The 15,036-nt window shown below is 45.2% G+C and overlaps 1 non-coding gene across 1 annotated transcript; it reads left to right on the forward strand.

Moving 5' to 3' along the window:
* Positions 1 to 10,052: 10,052 nt before the first annotated feature.
* On the forward strand, positions 10,053 to 10,152 carry LOC121930245. The gene has a single exon (XR_006103893.1). It is a non-coding gene; the product is annotated as a small nucleolar RNA SNORA5 (small nucleolar RNA).
* Positions 10,153 to 15,036: the final 4,884 nt, after the last annotated feature.

Genomic DNA, 15,036 nt, shown 5'->3' on the forward strand with positions numbered 1-15,036 from the left:
CTAAAAACGTTCGTCTGGCTCGTCCAAATGCCGTCCCGCGGGCAAAGGAACTAGTGGAGTTTGATCCCATGAACTTCCTGTGCTACCCTTTTGATATGTAAGTTGTTGGAGATGGTATATTGTATTGTGTTAGGGGTTTAGCTATTTTATGATTTGTGTTTTGTAACTGGGTTTTTTTAAATTTGGTGGTCCCACCGCTTTGATCTTTTGGATAAAGCAGTATAAAAATTAAATCATTTATTATCTATTATTATTATTATTATTACTACTACTACTATGGATAACCCTCACACCAGGGAGATTCCATTGGGCATGAATGTCCAAGACCTAAACAGAGGCAGTGGCGGATTATAGGGCTAGGTTGACGGGTCTCATCCACAGAGTCTCCGTTGCGAGTTGGCGGACATAACACATGGCATATTGAGAAGGGAGTAAGATTGAGTAAGATTGTTTTTTTCCCTGCTGCTGCGGACTAGGTGGGCCATGGAATCCAATGATTCAAAACTCCCAGGGAAAGAGATTCCACCTCAAACATTAGGAACGAGGACAAACTTCTTACAGTAAGGAGTATTATGTTAAGGGAGGCTACTTGGCTCAATATCCTATGCAAAAAAATTGATTTAAATTCTTCAAATATCTCATCAGGACGTGGGATCGTTTTCAAACACCATAGGGGGATTGAGCATTAATCTGGCATTAACCTGCACCGAAAGTGGACAAAATCAGTGCTTTTTACTTTTAGGAAAATCCCGAAAGTAAAAGTGGCTGATTTTGTCAATTTCTGTCGGTTAATGTCAGATTAATGTTCAATGCCCCCAATTTTGTTTGAAAATGATCTGCTTTTGTAGGATTGTTCCACTTTCTTTGCGCGGTTAATTTAGATTAATGCTCAATGCCTCCGAAAATGCTCCCACTTTTGTGGATTTAAATCCGTTCTGCCAAAGGCGGATTTGGCCAATTCCCTTAAAGTTGATAAACTAGAAGTTTTTATACCACTCTTCAACATCCTTCCCTCTTGGACAGTCATTCCCAAAGTTTGGTCTTCCAGCAGTCTTCACTCCCAGCATCCCCAAACAACTTGGCCAACATCTCAGGAATGCGGGAACTTGGAAGCGAAGTCCACGCCATTGGCTGACCAAAAGTTTGGGAAATATATCCCTAATATTTAGGAAAGGGAAGACACCTACATGCCGAATTGATGCAGGGGCTGACACCACTTTAACTGCCATGGCTCAATGGTAGGATTCTGGAATTTGTAAAATTTTGTGAGATTTTAGTCTTTTTTCTGTCTGAGAACTTGGTTTTCAGGCACAAATGCCTAGGGATGTTAAGCCAGGGTGGGCAAGTAAGGCCCAGGGAGGCATTGAGTCTTATTGAGCCTCTTTGACCCTCCTGACTATTCTTCATTGATTTCATTCTGGAAGAAGAAAGCAGCAAGTATTTATAAATGTTTTCCAGCTTGTGAGAAAGTCTGAAACCTGTGTATGTTTTTAAAAACAATTATTATTTTATTAAATTCTTTTTTTGTTTACATCTACGATTATGTCATTTCGTTAGCAATCGAATCCCCACTGAAACAAACAAAGACAAAAAACCGTCAGCATCATCTGATACCCCTGTTTACAATCCCAGGGGTACTTCTGTTCCATTCAAAAAGGATTTCTCGAACATCTGCTAAGGGAGGATGAGGACCCCAGGAGAGGTTTCCTGTTGGAATATACAATCAAATTAAAACCAATTTGTTCAACTTTGTATTTAATCACCAGAGTACTTTGGGCTCATTTTAAATGTGGGTGAATTTTTCAGCCAGTGCAGTTAAGTATTTAGCATCTTCCAATATTGAGAACTTCCATGACCTACGTGCCAAGAGCTGAAAGGAATATCTCCCTCTGGTTCAAATCATATTTTCACCCAAGAAGATGGATAAAGGACTAAGGCCACTGCACCATTTAAACATTCTGATTGTTACATTGATAATTCGTTGTAGGACTCTCATTCCAAAAATTGTTTAGCGTAGGGCACTCAAGCCCAAAAGTGTTGTTAAAGTGCCTCTTTCCACAACCCCTCAGCACAAGGGAGAAATCTCAGGTTGCACCTTTGTCATTTTGTCCTGTAGTCCAAGTGCATTCATTTTACTAAACCCTCCTTGCTGCTAGCGGAGATTAAAGCGTAGGAGAGTAGAGGTAGATAAAGCAGTCTCACAGCCTGTCTCTGGGCTGAAGTGGACCCTGCAAAATACCAAGTTCTGTTTTCCCCACAAGTATGTCTAACTTATGAAGAGATCTTAAGTCCTGTGTTGAGTCCTTCCATCTCATTTGTCATCTCATTATTACTATTATTGCACAATAAATGGAGTTATGACACTTTATTTTGCGTTTGGTTTTTTTTCTTAGTCTAGATGAGTCTATGCGGCCAACAAAGGATCCCAAGGCAAAAACTGGCCCACAGACTGCTACCCCCCTGATTGTAAAGGAAAAGTAGTGCTGATAACAATAGCCACAGCCTTGGAGGGGGGGAAATGCCTGCCACTCCCACCACTGCTTCGCCTGAAACCTTGGGAAAAGCCAAATTCATAACTATTTGCAGCACATTCTGTTCTGTTCTTTCTGCAATTGCTATACCATCCTGATCCTGAGGAGTACAGTGGTGGGCCTATATTTTAAGAAATCGATCAGATTCTTAACACGGTGTGTTGCAATTTAAAGTTGGCATTGCTCCCTACTCCATCTAAAAGGCAGTCCGCGGCTTTTAATGCCTTTAGCACCCATTTCCTGGGGGGTTTGGGTGGGGAGCGCGATGGGGATCATGTATTCGACAATCATACCCAAAAATCATGCTGCAGGACTTTTCCATGGATTTTCAAGCTCAGTGCTTTTCAGCAATCCAAACCTTGCTCAAAACGAGGCAGGAGTGAGCTGGAATAAAAAGATGTTTGTTGCATTGTCCGAACCTTATTTGCAGAAAAACCAGACAGTATGCGCTCTGCTTTCAAACTTATTTATCATACAACCGGCTTCTGAATGCAAACCAGAGTTTGAAAAGTTACTTTTAAACTGTATCCGTACTTTTACTGTTCTAACCCCCCCCCCCACCCACACACACACCCATTGAGGTACATATATGGTAGTGTTTTTAAGGAGTATTTTTCTCAATATTCAAGGAACTAAAAGAGATGGCCAGATTCTCTTAATGATTACTCAATCAAAAAATGTGGTTTATGAAAGTCATTTTCAGAGATGTTGTTGGAAATTTTATCATAACTCACGCAGTGTTCCAAACTCCCTGCATCAAAACACACCTTTCCACTTTAAAAGCATCAGAACCTTAAGGTTGGAAGCGGACCCCAAGGACCATTAGTCCAAACCCCGTCATGTAGGAAAACACATCAACACACTCCTGAAAAAATGCACAACCACTGTTTCAAGACCTCCATAGATGATTCCCCCACCCTCCACGACGATCATTCTTGTCAGACAAGGCTCTTATAGGCCAAGAAAGTCTTCCTAATGTTTAGGTGGAATCTCTTTCCTTGTCATTTGAATCCCATTGGTTAAAATTACTCATCCTCCCAGTTTATGGCCATTTGATGACTGGTTGCAGGGCAAGAGGGCTGGTCTGCGATGGCTGCAAAAGGGCCCAGCTATGTCCCTGTCGTTTTATTCAGTGGCCCCCAGTTGGTCCTTCAGATGTTTTGGGAGTTCAGCTCCCATAATTCCTGGTGGGCCAAGTTGGCGGGGCGCTTCTGGACTCTGAAGTTCCAAAACAAATGAAGGGACCATGTGAATGAAGTCAAGGCTTTCATGCGCCAGGCATCCATAATTTTTTGTGTGTTTTTTGGGTGACATTCGGAATAAACTTCTCTGACCATGCCACCTAGCACGAAAAACCCACAACAACCAAATGGAGGACCATTTCAGAGTCCAAAACAAAGGATGGAAACCACTGCTATAGCTGGAGGCGTAGCATAATGTTCTAGTCCCAGCACCTCAAACGATCTCCTGAGAAGTTGTGGGAGAGCTTCATAGAGCCTCATTGACTGTGCACCCAGCGATAGAGATGTCGACTCCTAGTTCGGATGTAGGTTGGGATATAAACATGACGCCAAAAAGAACCTAACTCACACAACCCCACACACACACAACCACTCACAAAGTCTTTAAAAATCCGAACGGCCAGGTTTCCCAATGCTTTTGACCTTGCTATTTAATTGTCATATATTTAACAGAGGATCTTATCTAGTCCTTCACAGCAGTCCTTCTTCAAACTATAGATTTCTTCTGATTTTTCACTAAAAATCCATTTTGATTGCATTTGTTCGGAGCCACCAGTAAATATTTCATCGCCCCATGTATATCTTTTGTGTAGTTTCCCCCCCCCACCCCCCCACCCCCAAATTCTCGTCCATAAAGCACTCAGCTTTTCCCAAAGCAAAACTACTTTCCATGGAGGCCACTAAAGAGTCTTCTTACTAGACCCCAGTGATTCTAAACTTTGGTCTCCAGGTTTTGCGACTCACCTGCCAGAAGTCCAGGCCAGCTTGGCCAGTGGCCGGAATTCGGGAGCTGAAGTCCAACACACTAGAGGACCACCAGTTTGGCAATCCACATTGAGGAAAAATATAATACCCTGTTACTCTTGATAGGATTGCATTCCCTCCTCAAACCCTTATCCTTGTCCTGTCCTCCTCTCTCCTTTTCCTCTACCCTTCCCTTCCTTTCTAATGCCTTCCTTCTTTTCTCATCCTCCCCCTCACCACCCCCAAGAATGGAACACAGTTCTCAACCTGCACTATGGAAGCTATGGCCCCATTCCTACCTAATATCTGACACACTTCTAAGTAAGTGCCCCTTCCGCTTCCCTACTACCTGCATTCAGCAGGTGGTAACCCTCCCGATCCCACTGACCCAAAGCCCCACAATTTCTCATCATGCTCTGCTGGGCAAAGGTAATGGGAGGTTGCCGTTGAGTCAGTGAGACTGGGTCTTAGTACACTCAACAAGGGAATATCCAATGTGCTGAGTTCTATCCCCAAAGCGATTTGGCATAAGCGATTGGAAGCCCACCAGCCACGCTAAGTCCAAGGTGATCTGAGGGCTCACACATCCCCTTTCGACCTAAAGAGAAGGCAATCTTCCATTGTTGACCAAAAGAAGCGCAGGTCCCACAGCAATGTGTATGGTTCCTTTCCTCCCAACAGGAAATGTTATTTACTGGAGGAAAAACCGTGTTTGGCGTTGGCTTCCACTGCAGCTTTACATGATTATGATCATTGGGGCTTTGCAAATCCGTTCTCTGCTTCTCTCCTGGGGGAATCAATCGTTGTCAGTTTTGTTGGATATTTAAAGTCTTTTGTTATGTGGAGTCACCCCCCCCCAAAAAAAAAAACTCCTAAAAGACTTTGAGGTTGTCAGGGGCCTAAATACCTGTGGTTGTTGACAACTGCAAGGATGAAACTCTTACCTCTGCCCACCTTCTTTCCCCTGAGTTTGATGAAGAAGCGGCTGCATGGCTTTGAAGATGCTGTTGGCCAGGTATTTTGGCTACGTTGCCTTGACATTCCCACCCCGGCCCAAGATGCTTGACCAGTCTGTCACCATTTTTTGGTTTTCACGCACCGGGAAAACTCCTTGACTTATTAAAAACGAAGTGTGGGCTGTGAGTGAGTCCACAACAACAGCATGTACTGTACCAGAACATCATGCTAAGGTATCAAAGAAGAAGACGGATGTGCAGAAAGAGAATTGGATGTGTCAGAAACAGAGCTGAAGGTCCATGCTTGGATCCCCAGACGGGCTATGTCGAATCTTCCGAATTGGGAGCAATAAGTCTTTGCTGACTTTGTTTTCAAAGGGTATTCTCAAAAATCTTCCAAACAAAGACAAATGGTGTTCGGTGCGGAATTGTCAACAGGAGAAATTTCAACAAGGGAAAGACCTCCAACCAGATTGGTTGTCTTGTGCAAAGTAAGAAGTACATACAAACCATTTATGTTGATGTACCAACTGACCCATCACCAGTGTAAAGATCAAACAATGCAAAATGTCAAATACCCTTTTTAAAATAAAAATAAATAAATGTGAGCATACAGGCGAATCTATTAGTCAGAAAAGGTGATTATTCGGAGAGAATGGCAGACTACCCCCAACTGTCCCCATTGTCCCAACAGGAGCAGAACAACAAGAAAATCCCCACTTCCTTTCAGGTGAGGAGGCTATGGATGCCTCATGGCCCCCCCAGTCACCCCCACTGATGGTCACCTGGGCACTATCCACTTCCCCACCCCCCCTATAGACAATAGAAGAGTTGCAGAGACCCATGGGCCCACTGAGTCCCAAACCCTTGCCATGCCGGGAAGACACAATCAACGCCCTGGATGGCCCTCCAAACTCTGTTAGTAGGACTACAAGGCCCGAAATTCAGGACCAAAATCTGAGACTCAGGACCTATCGCCCACTAACTAACCGGCTTACCTCTCTGCAGTCCAGGTCCCCAGTGGCTTTGGTGGCATTTTTTGAAGTCAGAAGCTCCTGGTTTCTTGAAATGTGGCTCCCGGCGCTGCTGGCGTCCCGGGCTGCATCTGGGTGACTGACCGGCACATGGCGGCAAAAGCATGCAGTATGAACGGCTTGCCTCCCAATTAGCTCAGTAGAAGAGGTAAGCCAGGTTAGTAAGCGGTGTGATACGGTCCCAGGATGGACTTGCTTGGATATCAAGGCAGACTATTATATTACAAGTGATATTGAACAGGTGGATGGGGGGTCCTTAAACAAGAGCGTTTGGCCATAACCAACAACTCTGCCATTAAATAAACACCACAAGTAGCAACGTGCGAAATGTACATAATTTTCCAAAGGCAGTGCCCCACCGAAAAATTTCCCCCTTACCTGCGGACTGGAGAAATGGAGCCGACCCTGATCTAGCAACCCTAAACATACCTGAAGGGGATCTCCTTTCCCCGCAAGCTCTAGACGACGGGGAAGACCAGATCGCTGAATCAAGGATCCAAGCTTTATTTGGGAGCAAGAAAGAAAGAAAGCCTCTGTGCCCCCGACAGGCCGGCACTGAAGGAATCGGAGCCCTGAGCTACCAGTCATCAGGGCCCACATAGCTTGCATTACATGTGACGCAATAGTAGTAATAGTAATAGAATTGGAGAAAATTCTACTGAGCTCAGAATTGGATATCATTTGACTTCTAGCCATCAGCGGTCAATATTGGCAGGTAAACAAATTCCCCGCCTACTACTACCCTGATCCATTCCCATTCCCCATTCCCTTGGGCTGAGTATTAAGTGCAAAAGAGTTCAACATTTATTCTGAATACGTTAAGCCATTCCAAACAAAGTCATTCTGCGAGGTTTAAAGTCTTTGAATCCATTTTGGAGGTCTGTCTCACTAGGCTTCGGCAAACTGTCTAAGTGCCAAAAACCGTGTCCAGGTTCAGGACTCACAGATAGGCAATAAGAACCATTTTTGAAATTTCCCTTACCGCAAACATCCTTTCCTTTGCAGGCATAATGAGTTACACCAGATTCTGTCTGTTAGAGCTAGGAAATACGCACACGTACAAGAGTGGGGTGGAAAAACATTAGGGTTGGTGCAGAGAGAGGAGTGATTATATTGATGCAATCCATTTTCTCCAAAGTTGGAACTCAAAGCAGCACATTTAAAAAAACTATGAAAAAACAGACAAAAGTGAAAAATTAAAAAAAAACCAGAAAGAAAATTGATCAGTATGAAAAAACCATGACTCAATAAAAATAAAATGCAATTAAAAAGATAAAAAGCTGCTTTAAAAACCATAGTACAAAATCCCCAGCCGTTCTTCACAATTTTGATTTAAAAGCTGCCCTGAATAAAATTTGCCCCCTTGTTTGGTAATCTGAAACCTCTCTAAAATGTTACCACTGTGACAATAAAGTAGTTCAATCAAGAGGCATTGCTGCAACGTGGATGAGAAGTTGGGTTTTTATGTGGATCCTTGGAGGAGACTTGAATGGAACCTCTACCTGTCCCATCCAGTTCAAAGGCTCCAACCAGCTCCATGTCCTACTCAAGAGGATACGGGTGAGAGTTAATATCTTAAATCAACCTAAGTAGGGAAGGGGAAAATATACGAGCCCTTGGTATTGCTGGGTTTGGTTCCATCGATCCCCCATGGATACCAAAATCCCGGCTGCACCGTTCCCATTTAATACTATGGTGTTTTGACAATGGGTCCCCATATAAAATAGCACAAAAGGTATTTTTTGGGCGGGGGAGGGGGCGAGGGGCTTGAATCAACAGATAACGGATCCGTGGATATCGAGGGCCCGGACGACAATATAGTGGCCCCCCATTTGCAGCTTGACTTTTGCCAGATTCATTATTTACCGTTTGATAATATGTCTCTCTGGGAACTCTCGGTCCTCAGCCAATCTGCCAGAGGTGAACCCTGAGTAACCTAGCAGTTCCTGGAAAAACACTCTTAGGCCTTTAAGGTCCCTCCAGCAGATTCTAAGTCATCTTTTGGCGATGTGACCAAGAGTTGGCTGGATCGACATAGAGAACTTACTAGAGAGATGCTCTCCTGGTAAAAGCAACGGGGGGGGTAGTATTATTTCGGTTTTTCGGGTTGCACCTGCAAAAGCCATGTACCTTTGTCCTTGGCACTCATTTATTAAGCCAACTTAATGCCAGAAGCCCGTGTCAGATGCTAAACACCTTCCATGCTTCCTGAAAGGGGTCTGTTTGTGGCAGCAGATCCCAAAAGTAAGACAGAATCTGCTACTATCCCCATACATAACAGCTGTTGCTGTCTATCCTTTGCACAACAGTGCTTTTGAAACAATGCACACGCCCCTAATAAGTAATTTTAAGCATCACCCTAGGCACTGATAGCAACATGAGTTCACTAGACACCAGTGTGCGTAAGGAGACTTCACAGAGAACCTGCATTTGCAGGCTTTGGCTGTTTTTGCCTCATTTATTATTTAAAAAAAATTGGGGTTTGACAAAGCCCCTTCATCCCAACCCGCTCCTGTCCTCAGGGCAGCCAACTTCACAGGCTTCTCCCCAGCATCGGAGAAAAATAAAAGCGTTCCTGCTTAAGAAAGTTTCCTACATTGAATAAAATCTCTTAAAGCTACTCGGAAAGGAAAGGACGCCCTGGCGTGAATCTGACGAGACCAGACAAGTTACATCGGTCTCATGCGGACGGAAATTTCTCAGAACATTAGGACCTTTTATGAGAAACCTGTATTAGGACAAGAGGCAAACATTGGAACCGAATAGGGAAAACCCAATGGTTTCCACTTGCAAAGAGGTGAGGCACGGCTGCATACTATCACCAACGTTCAACTGTAGACAGCACAATATCATACCCAACACGAAGATTTAGATTCAGAATAAGAGGAGTGAAGATGGGAGGATGAACACACACTACAATGGAAACTGTCAAGACTTAGAACAATTAATAACGATCATTAAATAAGGAACTACCAAGGCCGGCTATGCGAACAGCCAAAGGAAAACCAAAATAAGACCCGGAGGATCTACAAAAATCAATGAGATAACGAGGAAATCAACATAGTCAACCGATTCCCATACCTTTGGTCAAAATATTGATCAGAACACGAGGGGCCGCAGCCACGCAAGTAGAAGACGCAGAAATGGAAGGCCAGCCAGAACAATGGTAGAAAAAATACTAACGAGTAACGATTACAAACTGAGCCACTAAAGTTGGAACACTCCAGGCCATTGTATCCCCTTGCCATGTACAGATGTGAGGGCTGACCAGTAAAGAACGCCGACGATCGGAGGAAAATAACTCAAGTGAGACGTGGTGGCAGAGAAGGAGAGAAGAGTGTGAGGAACTGGGGAGAGTCAAAATGGGTCCTTCAAAGATCAAGCGGAAATCTCCCTGAAGGCCAAAATGGCAAAAGAGTGTCGACTTTGGCCACATCCTGAGAAGGCCTGACTCATGGAAAAGACAATGAGCTGGGAAGGTGGAAGACAGCAGAAAGAGAAGAAAGACCACCATGCCCGATGGCTAGACACATCAGGACTCCCTAATGCAGCCTTGTCAAATTTGGGCCCTTGGCTGCCACAAAAACTGCAGTTCATGGGCCCCAGGTTTTTGTGGTGACTGGGGAAACAGCCAGCTACAACATTAGCCCAGGGTCGGGGTAGCTGGAGTTAAAATGCCCCTTGGCTATTCCCACACTTTAGCTGCCCCCAGAGCTCGCAAGCTAAACACTCTGCTATACCTAACTGACATAGCAACATCATTGGACCCCCCTGGGGTTTATCTGTGGGCAGGCACTAGGACCTCTCTGGCCGAGGCATTCTAAATCCCCTCTTCCCTAAACTACAAACAATTCAACAGAAGGTTACATGACAATTCAAAACAGAATCATAAACTGCACAGTGTGAAAGGGCCCCGAATGCTTCCCGGCACTCGAACTGACAAGCCCGCTGTTGCTTGTGAGCTGCAGAGGTGGCAAATGCTTTTGAAAAGGAGCCATTCAACGCCTGTTACACTGGGTAGAAAACTGTCAGGTAGGAAGGTTCCTTAACACTTTATATAAGCTTCAACAGCCTACAATTACAGTACCGGTTAAGTCTCCCTTTCTTAATCTTGGGACCAGGGGTGTTTTTGGTTTAAATTTCATTGGTTTTTTGATACTGATACCTGTTTTTGCCTGAGTACATAAGTGAAAATATTGAAGATGGGACCACAAGTGTAAACACTGTAAACCAAATTATTTCCATACATGTTGCCATCACAATTTACATTTCACACTAATAAAAATACTGTACTGTTTACAATTTTTAAACCCCACTAAAACTGGAAAAAACAGTTAGAAGGGACCACAAGGGCCATATAGTTCTGCTGTGCAGAAATACACTATTAAAGCACTCCTGAAAGATGTTCAGGCGGGTTACACCCGCCATTTAGTACTAATGAATAAGTACTAGGTTAGGAAGGGCGGTTTCTTGCACCCCCCTAACCCTAGTAGTATTCTGTGTACAATATGGCGGCAGCCGTTCCACAGGCCACGCCCTATTTACGTATCGGACGCTGTGCGTCCACATCGTTGTCGCGGGTCTATGACGTCGCTTAAAGAGCTCCCATTTGGAGCTTCTATTTGTTCGCCTGCGGGAGCCGCCGGTGTGGCTGCTGCGGCTCCGCACGGAGCAAATGCGCTGGCGGTCTGTAACCCCGCCTCAGTTTGCCCACCCCTGCTCTAATGCTTTACAATTGATCTTTACCTGGATTTCTCAAGAAGCAGCTTGCTGAGAAAAGGAAGGGACGCTATCTTTTGGCTTGGTCCTATCCTCCAGCCAGCATTGCCCCAGGAACAAATGGTGGAGTGCAAGAGCGCGTCCGTGTTAATCCTGTCCAATTCAAGTCACCAGTTATCAAGCAAGACAAGGGTTGACGCAAGGAATGGTTGTCAGCTGGTCTAGAAGTTGTTACGAAAGTCAATAGTCCAGATACATGAAGCCGCAAGGAGTTATGGCAGAGTCATGAATAAAGAGCCCAGTCCAAGGTCAACAACGATAAACACTGGAAGAATACTGCAGTCACCAAGTTTAGAATCGGCTTGCAAGCAATATGATGTCAAGAGCTGCGGGAGATGTATAGGGCAGCTGTTCAAAACACCAGGTGCTTAATTGCATTGCCTATTTAACAGCCTCTTGGGATCAGTGCACTCTTTCCTTATCCCTTTAAAGTTCTGCAAAGGATGGTCATGTGTTCCGCATCTTCCACTTCTGGTGGGGAGCAGCTCCCAGTTCCTTGGGCTCAGAAAAGGCCACCATCACCAGGACTTATCCATTCCGTGACTCGACTCTTCTGAGTCTGGATTATCTGCTCCCGAGAGAAAGTTATGACAGTTTATGCTGAATGGTATATTTATTTCAAGTTTACTGGCATCCCATATAATGTTTATATAGCAAAAATTGATAATACAGGCATGTGTTTTATATGGTAGCCCTCCCTCCAATCCATGGGTTACATTTCCAGATTTATGTTTTAAATGAATTGGGAGGGTAATAGCAAAACCACTATAGAATACCTTGGCATGGAGGTCCCTCAGTGTCCAGAGAGAGAAAAAAATAACTGCTGCGTTACTTTCAACTTCTATTTTAAAAAGTATATTTTTGGTTTTTTTATACACTTTTGGCCTCTGGAATGCTATCTTTGAGAGCTGGATGCAGACAAGGTTCCTGTTGGGGCCAGCACTGAAGAGAGAGGTGGTGGTATCCATTTAAGCACATATAAATCCTTTATGTGCTTGGGGGCATTTAAACGGCCCCCAAGTTGAGTGTTAGAGAGGTGGGGATCGGGGAAAGCCCTCACTCATGGTAACGGCATGAACACTGGGGAATCTCACATGTTCGTGTGGTTTAAAAGGTAGAAATCCCATATTTTGGCCACAGTGGAAGGACTGCTTGGGAGGAATCCTCAAGTTGGCAAGTAGTGGGGGATTGCTATGGGTGGAAAAAAAAAAACAACCCCAGATGGTGGGATAAGGTTTGGGAAAAACCGCAAAGCTTGTTTCTTCTGGTCGTAATCATCACAGCGGACCATTCCCAAATGTTAAACCCTTTATGTTTAGGGTTCTCAAGTTTCAAACTGCTGCTAAAAATTCAAAGAGGAAGCCAGTGTGGTGCAGTGGTTTGAGCATTGGACTAGGACTCTGGAGATCGGTTCAAATCCCCGGTCCTCGGCAAGTCAGACCCTTCAGTCTCAGAGGAGGCAAGGCAACCCCACTCTCTAACACATCTTGCCAAGAAACCTCTTGTAATAAGTTCATCTTGGAGTTTCATACATTGAAAATTACTTGAAGCACCACAAAACAGTTCAAAATATGCTCTCTAGAATGAGGAGGGCAATGAGCACATGATACTCTCCTGGCAAACTAGGGAGGGAAGATATGAAGGGGGGGAACTTCTGACAACCATGCATCATCGTTTTGCAAAACGTTTTGCCCTCCTTTGGACACACTCCAGTTTTCAACATCCTTTTTGAATTGTCGCTGGCTCAGAACTGGACCACCATATTCCAGGTGGACCTGACCAAAGCAGAATAGATTGGTACTATCTCTTCCCTCGATCTAGACACAATACTTCTATTGATGCAGCCTAGAATCACATTGGCCTTTTTAGCTGCAGTATCACACTGTTGACTCAGTTCAATTCTGGTCTACTAGGACTTCTGGGTGTGAAGCAGACAGCCCCAAAGGTCAGTGTGGGCAGTGGCAACCTACATGCCCAGTCCCAATGTGGGCGGCTGCTTGCCGTCCTAAGCCAGTTCCTCTGAAAAGGATGCAGATTTTTTCCACTCCCTTTTGGCCCAGCTCTTCTGAATTGGGGCAACCTCGAACCAGTTCCCGTCCCTGCATTTGGGGGGGGGTTTTGGGTTGTGTAAATGCCATGCCTCCAGCACAGCCTGACAGTGGCCCTTTTGATCTGTTTGTTTCCTGTTCACATGTAGTCTTGTTAAGCCAGGTGTCTCCCCTCCTGTATCTGTGCATTTATTTTTTCTGCCCAAGTGCAGTACCTTCATTTCTCCCTGTTTGAATTCATTTTGTAGTTTGTGTTTACATCACAGCCTAAACTTTTCATAACTTTTATGACTCCATAGTACCATGCTATGCATGAACATTCTAAACCCTGTTAGGGAATGGGGAAGATTGTTGCATCCAATGGATGCTTCTTATGTACACAACCACATGCCTGATGTGCCCTAGCACTTCCCAGCAGATGTTCTGCCTACATTTCCCATGCAATTCAGTGTCCCATGGTCTTCCGGACATTGTCCATTGGTTGATCCACCTGGATGCCTACATGTAATGTCATGAGTAGTATAAAAACCCCCAGCTTTGTCAACTTCAAAAGTGACCAGGTGCTCCGACCCCCTTTTGAGTCTTAGTCCCGACTCCTGGATATGGTGAGTTCTAGGTCTTGGATATGGGGTTATGATCCTGATATAGGTGGTTCTATGTCCTGGATATCGGGGTTCTAGGTGTCAACAGGGTAAACCGGGGGTTCTAGATTGGGGTTCCAAGAAGAACCCCCAAAGGTCAGCCATTTGGGGTTTTTTCAAAAGAGGATTCGGGTGCACGTGTGACCCCTTATAGGAACTCGTCTCAGGACCGCACGACCAAGAGGAGCTGGTCTCATCCCCGTCGGACTGACAGCGTAGCCGCAAGCCGCCGGTTGGAAAATGACAAAGCCGCACCATTTTTGGTATCAACGAAAGTTTCGGGGTGGTGTGAGGTGGTCTCCGAACTCGTCTTGGCCTCCTGAAAGACATGGTTGGAGACTAGCACACTCTGAGCTTCGCAAAGGCGCGACACGCGGATGGCGTCCTCACAGGGAGTGTTTTCAAAAAACGGGTGCACTTTGAGCATCCCGATTGGACAAAGGACCGCACCCCGTTCCCCGATTGGCCTAAATTCCCCACGGCCTCCCGGAAGCCAATGGGGTGGGGCGAAAAGGGAACAACACCCTTGCGGCGTGGGGCATATGAAGGGGACCCTCCGCGACATCGGCTTCTGCCCGCTGCCCCCACTGCTGCTGCTGTCGAGCGCGTTCGCTTTTGGGAACAACCTGCCTGCAAAATGGAGAATTCACAGAGATGACGCCCATGACATCAGGAGCTTACAGAGACTCCCGGCCAAAAAACGTGGCATTACAAGGAAGCGCGACAACACAGAATCCTGTGAGGTGGTCCAAACAGCTGTTTTCGATGCCCTGTGAAATGAAGAGGCGCCCCAAAATTCTGCGGTAGTGTGGAGAGCGGAGGATTCTGACGTAGAGAGTTTGAACATGGTGTGTATAATTATTTTTATTTATAGACCGCTATTCCGCAATGATATAGCGGTGTACAGTAAAATTGCAGTACCTAAAAAAAATTGAGTGCCTCTCTCCTTCAAGGATGGTGGTTGGAGGAGGCTCTCCGTATTCCAGGCCCGGCCCTCCTCCCCTCAAGGGGGGGAACGCGCCGAAAAGGGGACCTGTTAGTTGATGTTTTTAATTCGTTTTA

The sequence above is a fragment of the Sceloporus undulatus genome, chromosome 4, assembly GCF_019175285.1.
Source record: "Sceloporus undulatus isolate JIND9_A2432 ecotype Alabama chromosome 4, SceUnd_v1.1, whole genome shotgun sequence".
NCBI lineage: Eukaryota > Metazoa > Chordata > Lepidosauria > Squamata > Phrynosomatidae > Sceloporus > Sceloporus undulatus.